Genomic DNA, 7,328 nt, shown 5'->3' on the forward strand with positions numbered 1-7,328 from the left:
AAAATATGCAGGTAACTTTACTCAAAAGGATCACCACATCGTTAACTTCTAGACTCTTAAAATTTCGTAAAAGGTGGTTAATCGACACAGATTTTACCTAACTCTGTCACTGGTTTTTATAGAATTTACACGTTTCAGAGTGCATACGGAAAACATTATATGAAAGCTTTTTTAATAAGCCGGCACTAAAAATATCGAAATTCATATAATAACTTATTAAACTCTTAGTTCACTTTTTAGAAACTCAAGAATCACATCATTTCGTCTTATTTACCATAACTAAATTGTAGACAACTCTTAATCAGCATAGTTAATTTAATGCCAAATAATCGCACAATAATCGTGACGTTGTGCAGTTGCGCTACATGTGGACGGCAGTAACACTACATTTCTCACGATCGACTTTCAATTGAGTAGTCGAGGCAAGTGAGTATACTGCAGCTCCACTATACTGAGTCTCGCTTGTTTCAGGTGTCGTTTTCGTTTACACGTCACCGACAAAACTGCGTGCGTTGTGAGCTCTGTCTGCTGAACTTTGGCATATGAATGGTGAAAGTACGGATGCGAGGGATTTTCTTTTACGAAAAGTCGAAAAGTGGCAAAAATGTAGGAACAAGTAATGATAATAGTGCCTATTAACGATGGAAGAAGAATTCATTGTGGACGTTCTTGTCAATGTCGTGTGGTAAATTCTTCGCACTCCTTTGAACTAAAAAAATAGGAAACTTCTCATCCAGACATTTAAGAATTTAATTATATATTTTATTTATTTATTTATGCATTTATTTTACCTGGCAAGATTAGGGCCTTCAGGCCCTCTCTTACACCTAACCAGGCATACTCAGATTGAACGAGTTACAGTTTCTAAATAACATTAAGGACATTTAACGTATTATGCAGTATTGATGTTAAACAAAAAATTGAGATTATAACAGTAGTACAATGATAATTATAACAATAAAAATAATTATAACAATCAAGAATGATAATAATAATGATAATAATAATAATAATAATAATAATAATAATAATAGTGACTAAGTATATGAAAGTAAACATACTTTTCTTTTGTGAATGTCAGTCCCATTGTTAGTTGGGAATTTTCTCGCTATATTCTTGCAGCTTGTGAGTTATTCTCATCGAGCAGAGACATAAGACGATAGAATGGGGTGAAAGAGATATATAAGAGGTAGATAGGTTAGAGGAGGAGAAAAAGAATGGTAAAATTCGAAGCTGTGATGGAGAGGAGAAAGAAAGAGATGGGAGGGGCACAACAATGGTGGCTATACCGTCCCTAATATGTAAGTTTTGAGTTCCCTCTTGAATGTTGAGTAGTTCTGGATAAGACGCAGATCACAGGGGAGTGCGTTCCATAGTAGTATGGCTGAGATGGAGAATGACACGGAGAAAGATTTTGTGTTATGTAAAGGTACAGCCAAGATGATAGACGTATCCGATCTGGTATTGCGATTGTGGAATGATGATAGGTGTTTAATGTGAGAAGATAAGTATTGGGGGCACCAGTGGCTAAGAAATCGATGAAGTAAGCACATTGTGTGGAGATCGCGTGCCTTATGTGGGCGTATCCAACCTAGCTGGGAGTATGAAGGACTGATATGATCATACAACCGAGTATTGCACACGTATCTAACGCAAGCATTCATCACTAGCTCGAGGCATCTAGAATTTTCACTATTTGTGCCGTGTTGAACTACATCGCAGTAGTAAAGATTAGGCAAGACTAGTGTTTGGACTAATTTTTGTTTAACATGGGTTGGAAATATTTTTCTAAATTTTTGAATTGCATGTAGGGAGGAGAGCGATTTCCGGCAAGCTGTGACTGTTTGTTCTTCCCAGTTTAGGTGTTCATCCAAGATTATTCCAAGGTCTTTTACTGTTTTTTGGTATGGTAGTTGGGTACCATTGAGGAGTATTTTAGGGACCATTTCGCGAAAGTACCGGCTGATTAACTTTGGATGAGATATTAGTGTGACCTGGGATTTCTTGGGGTTTAGTTTCAGACCTAGGTTCTGTGCCCATCGAGAAACAGAGCAAAGATCTGCGTTCATACTCGCTACTGCGCCAGCAATGTTTTTGGGGCTTGCACTTATCTACAGTTGGATGTCGTCAGCATATAGATGGTAGCTGCAGGAGTGAATCACTGAAGAAATATCATTAATGTACAGTGAGAAGAGTAGTGGACCAAGGACGGAACCTTGGGGAACTCCAGAGTGCACGCTTTTCCATGATGACTTTTCCGACCCACAAACGACTTGTTGACTTCTGTTTTTGAGGTAGCTGTCGAACCAGTGTATTGCGCTGATTGAGAAATTCAGCTGTTTCATTTTAATTAGTAATATATCGAAGTCAACTGTGTCAAAAGCCTTGCTAAAGTCAAGCAGTGTTAGGACAGTAGCTTCACGTCTGTCCATAGCATGTTTAATGTCATGAGTTACTTTGATTAATGCAGTTGCTGTACTATGGTGCTTTCGAAAGCCTGACTGATATTCGTCATGGATGTTATGAGTTTTGAGGTAATCCGTCAGCTGTTCATGGACGATGTATTCTAGGGCTTTAGATATTGCAGGTAGTATGCTGATCGGCCTGTAGTCACCTGGCGACTTAGGGTTGTCAGTCTTGGGTATAGGCTGGATTAAACTTTGCTTCCACTCAGTAGGATATATACTACTGACAAGAGACAGGTTGAAGATGTCTGTGATAACTGGAATAATAGTGTCTACGACGTTTTTAATCATGCCAATGCTCACTCCATCATTTCCTACTGCCTCGGAAGAGATTCTCATAATTGCCTTGTGTACTGTGCCGGTAGTGACATGTTTTAGGAAAAACTTGTCTCTCGAGAGGTTGATATCTTGGGGCTGGTAATTTGGCGCTGCGTGGCAGATTACAGCTGTTGAGAAGAAATCGTTTAATTCTTCTGCAGACGCTTGATAAACAGCGTCATATCTTCGCTTCCCTATACCGAAACTGCGCAGCTTTTTCCACAGTGCAGCGGGTTTTGATATGCCGCATACGACAGAGCGGGCATGTCTGATTTTGGCATTCCTCACGCTTTGCTTCGTTCTGTTTCGGAGTTTCCTATAAGCTTCGTACGCCTCGGGAGTTGGGTTACGCTTGAAGGCCTTGTGTGCAGCATCACGTTTATTCATTAACTGGCGTAATGCAGTGGTGAGCCACGGAGCAAGAGCTCTCTTTACCTTGACAGTGCGTTGAGGAGCATGTTTATCATACAGTGCAATAATTTTGCTACATAATTGCCGAATTTTTCCGTCTAAAGTCGGTTCATTGCTTATATCATGCCAAGGGATGTCTGAGCAATCCTTTTGAAGAGCGTCATGGTTAACATTTTTTAAGTTTCTGTAGGTTACCAGGTGAGATTTTTCTTTGGTAGTATGCACTGAGTAATTTAAGAATATCACGTCATGAGCAGAGAGTCCCGGAGCGGATGTCTGATTGGCGCGGATTATTTTATCTGGTCGCTTTGTTGCTATTATATCTATGAGTGTGTGGCTGTGTGGCGTGTGATGAGTTGGGTCCAGCTGTGTTAAACTCATATCATTGGAGTGGAACAGTCGCCTTAGTTTTTCGGCAGAGGGAGATTTTAACTGTAAGTCGATGTTTGTGTCGCCCATAATGATTATGTGTTCATACTGTGTCACGAGTGAGGACAGGGCAGCCTGAAAGGAGGACATGGCACCGACGTTTGGAGGTTTATAGATTACTCCAATTAGCAGTTTTTGATTTGATATATTTATTTCGAAAAACAAGAACTCTGCTTCTCCTTCGCCCTTTGCATCCGATGCGCATAGTACAGTAGGTGTCAGATCAGAGCGAACATAGGCACCCACACCACCCCCGCGTCGTGTTTCACGATCTGCCCTTAGGAGAGAGTAACCAGCGATTCGGATAGCGTCGGAAGAAATGTTTGGTTTCAACCAAGTTTCAGAGACGAGGATAATGTGTAACAGCGATTGGCAGAACAGGTCACAGAACTCGTCGAAGTGAGCCGTTAGCGACTGCGCGTTCGCGTGGTCCACAAAGAGCCCGCCGCAGGAACCGGTCCGTCCCATTGTGGACGCCTGTAGGACCGAGCGCGCTCCGTTTACCTGCTGGCCGGAAGAGGGACACAAACTGGATTTCGCGGGGGAAGACATGTTTACAGGTGTCCAAGGTCGTGACTGACTCAAGCGTCTGTGAACTAAAGGTGAAAAACACGCTGGAAGTATCGGAGAAGGGAGCGAAAAGAAAGATGGAAACTGGCAGTAGTGGTTACGAAAAAGATAATAGTAGTAGTAGTGGTAGTGGCGAAGATGAAAATAACAGATATAGAAAGGCGGTTGTAAGGAGATTCCTGTTAATGGAGAATGTTAATTCCCATTTGACTGACAATATGAATATACATGAGCACTTATGATAGACAAATAAAGAAACAATATTTTTGTCAAACAATTGACTGATTTTAAATAGAGTACTTATGGTACTTATAGAAATAACGGAGCAGTATATAAGCTAAAAAAATGAAAAGAAAGAATAAAAATTAACTTATATTTGACAGATTACAACATGAGACTTTGTGTCTCGCGAGATTTCGCTCAGTCTTTCAGTCCGAACATGTTCGTCACCGTTTTCCTGCCTCCTTCCGTCTTGACTACGATCCTGCCGTCCTGGGTCCATACATTTTGAAGGCCGAACTGTGTGATCGCAGCGTTCAAAACTTTTAGTCTTTCGCGCGTCAGATCTTCCCTCAGAGTAACCCCACTCTTGGCGAGTTTTCTTTTCTGAGCAAACACTTCAGCTCTTTTCCGGTAAGACACAAATTTAATTATTATAGGCCTGGGTTTCGTGGCGCCTGGTATCCTGCGCCCAACACGATGGCTTCTGTCAATATCGGCCACGTCGATCTGCACGCCAAGTTTCTCACGCACGAGGCTAATGGCCAGGTCGTCGGTGTTTTCGCGATCGTTTTCAGCTACCCCGAACAAGCGCAAGCTGTTCCTTCGCTGATATTGCTCAATTTCGTCGGTGGCAGCAGACAGTTTAGCTTCTAGCTCGGCGGCTTTTTTCTCTTGGGCGGCCAAGGACTTTCTAAGAGACTGGATTTCGGTGCTGTTGCGCCCGACAGACTCTTGCAGTTTGTCCATGACCGCGGCCGTCACAGAGTCCGTGATGGATTGCACGATTACGTCTAGCGTGTCTTTGCTGTGCAGCGCCGCACTCACCTGGGACCGGACGAGCTCCCCGATGTCGGGAAGCGGGGCCTCACCTGCCGCCGGAGACCGGGCGCCCGCGCTGGCTGCGCCCCTGTAGCCTCGCCTGCTGCCGCTTACTCGTGCTCTTCGCATATTTCACTCACTTATCACTTATCACTTGTGGTAATCGACGGAGAACAATACACCACGGCAAGTAACACTTGTTTAGTCGGATGCACACGTTGTGGACTGCCGCACTTCTCTGTAACACCTTCAATGAGCGGAAAAACTCGCGAGCCGAAGAAACGCGCGTCACTCACTGGCCGCCATGTTCCTGACGTACTCCAGGGAATATTTAGTTGCAAACACGTCAAACAACATCTAGAATTCGGTCACTAGCACCTGTTTTACTTTCATTGTCTCCTATTTTCCTGCTAAGTGCCAAATAATATCAAAATTATTCTCTCGCCCAATAACTCTGACTTTTTCATTGTTGAAATAGTTCCCATTAAAAGATTTTTATCTGTTTTTGTTATTATTCAAGCATAGTGCATGCTTTTTGTCCATAACAGGCAAATATCCTATTGCTTTCAGATATTTTGTCTCTCTCTTAGGAGAACACTAGCAGGAAAACCGACCAGGAACTTATGTAACTTTTCAATGTGTTGTTGTGACCCGGGTCAGGGTCGCGTTGTAATCAGAAGCTCGGGCAAAGAGTGAGAATCAGTGGTTCAATGCAACGCCCCAAAGACGTCAGTGATGCTGGGTTATCTCTAATAAGGATTACTGATCGTACAGAGTTTGCAAAGGTATAGCGTTGTTCAGACCTGTAGGCACAGGCATATGCACACAATGCCACGGAGGAATGTTAACGCCTCGTCAGCTCGTCGTGACGTTGTCACTTCAAGTCAGTGCCACTGCTGTGTGTGGTGCTGGCGACGGTAGCTGGCTAGGAACAAACGACACACACTGACATACTTTGATGATCCAGTACAGCGACCACCTCAGTGTTCTTGATGACAATCCGTCATGCACTCTGGTGATGTCTATGAAGACTACGATCCAGTCACCCACCACAGATGGACCAAGACAGCTAGAATGTTGCACGTACACGCCTCACATGGTTGGTGCAGGGATGGCAACTTGTAGATCACCTGTGACGACCCAGTACTGGATACGAGGTGCCTGTTCTCCACTCTTCTCATCAGCATCGACCGAGTAGGCAGCAGTAACACACCATGGCAGTGTTGTGCACCAGGCTGCCTGCCTCTTGGTGTTGAACCCCACAAGCAAGTAGGAGGCTGTCCATCATCGGTCAGCATGTCACTGTTTCATTGAAACTCGACAGACTGTCTTCTTGAGCTCTGAAACCCTAAGTGTTTAATTAGCAGAATCTATGCCAATGACGCACTGGCTGTGGTTGTATGGGAGCATTTGTCTCCATTTATCAGAACCATCAGCACTCCATGCCTCACTATGGCTAGATTCTAAGTCGCCAAGCACTGTCCTTTCTGTCTACATTTGAGAGTGAAGTGGCGCTCGGGCACGAAGTTACATGGTGTTGTATCACATGAGATACCACACAACGGACATCACAAAGTTGGCAATGGAATTGCAAGTTCCCGTTAAATGCCGACAGTTGTTGCGCAGGATCTGGTGGACCCAATAGTGCGCGCCCACTGAGCCATACATCCGGCAGCTCCCTACCACGAGCACCTTCCGCTGCCGCAATATTCACTCCTGGAAATTGAAATAAGTACACCGTGAATTCATTGTCCCAGGAAGGGGAAACTTAATTGACACATTCCTGGGGTCAGATACATCACATGATCACACTGACAGAACCACAGGCACGTAGACACAGGCAACAGAGCATGCACAATAACGGCACTAGTACAGTGTATATCCACCTTTCGCAGCAATGCAGCCTGCTATTCTCCCATGGAGACGATCGTACAGATGCTGGATGTAGTCCTGTGGAACGGCTTGCCATGCCATTTTCACCTGGCGCCTCTGTTGGACCAGCGTTCGTGGTGGACGTGCAGACCGCGTGAGACGACGCTTCATCCAGTCCCAAACATGCTCAATGGGGGACAGATCCGGAGATCTTGCTCGCCA

The sequence above is a fragment of the Schistocerca gregaria genome, chromosome 3 (assembly GCF_023897955.1).
Source record: "Schistocerca gregaria isolate iqSchGreg1 chromosome 3, iqSchGreg1.2, whole genome shotgun sequence".
In the NCBI taxonomy this organism is placed as follows: domain Eukaryota; kingdom Metazoa; phylum Arthropoda; class Insecta; order Orthoptera; family Acrididae; genus Schistocerca; species Schistocerca gregaria.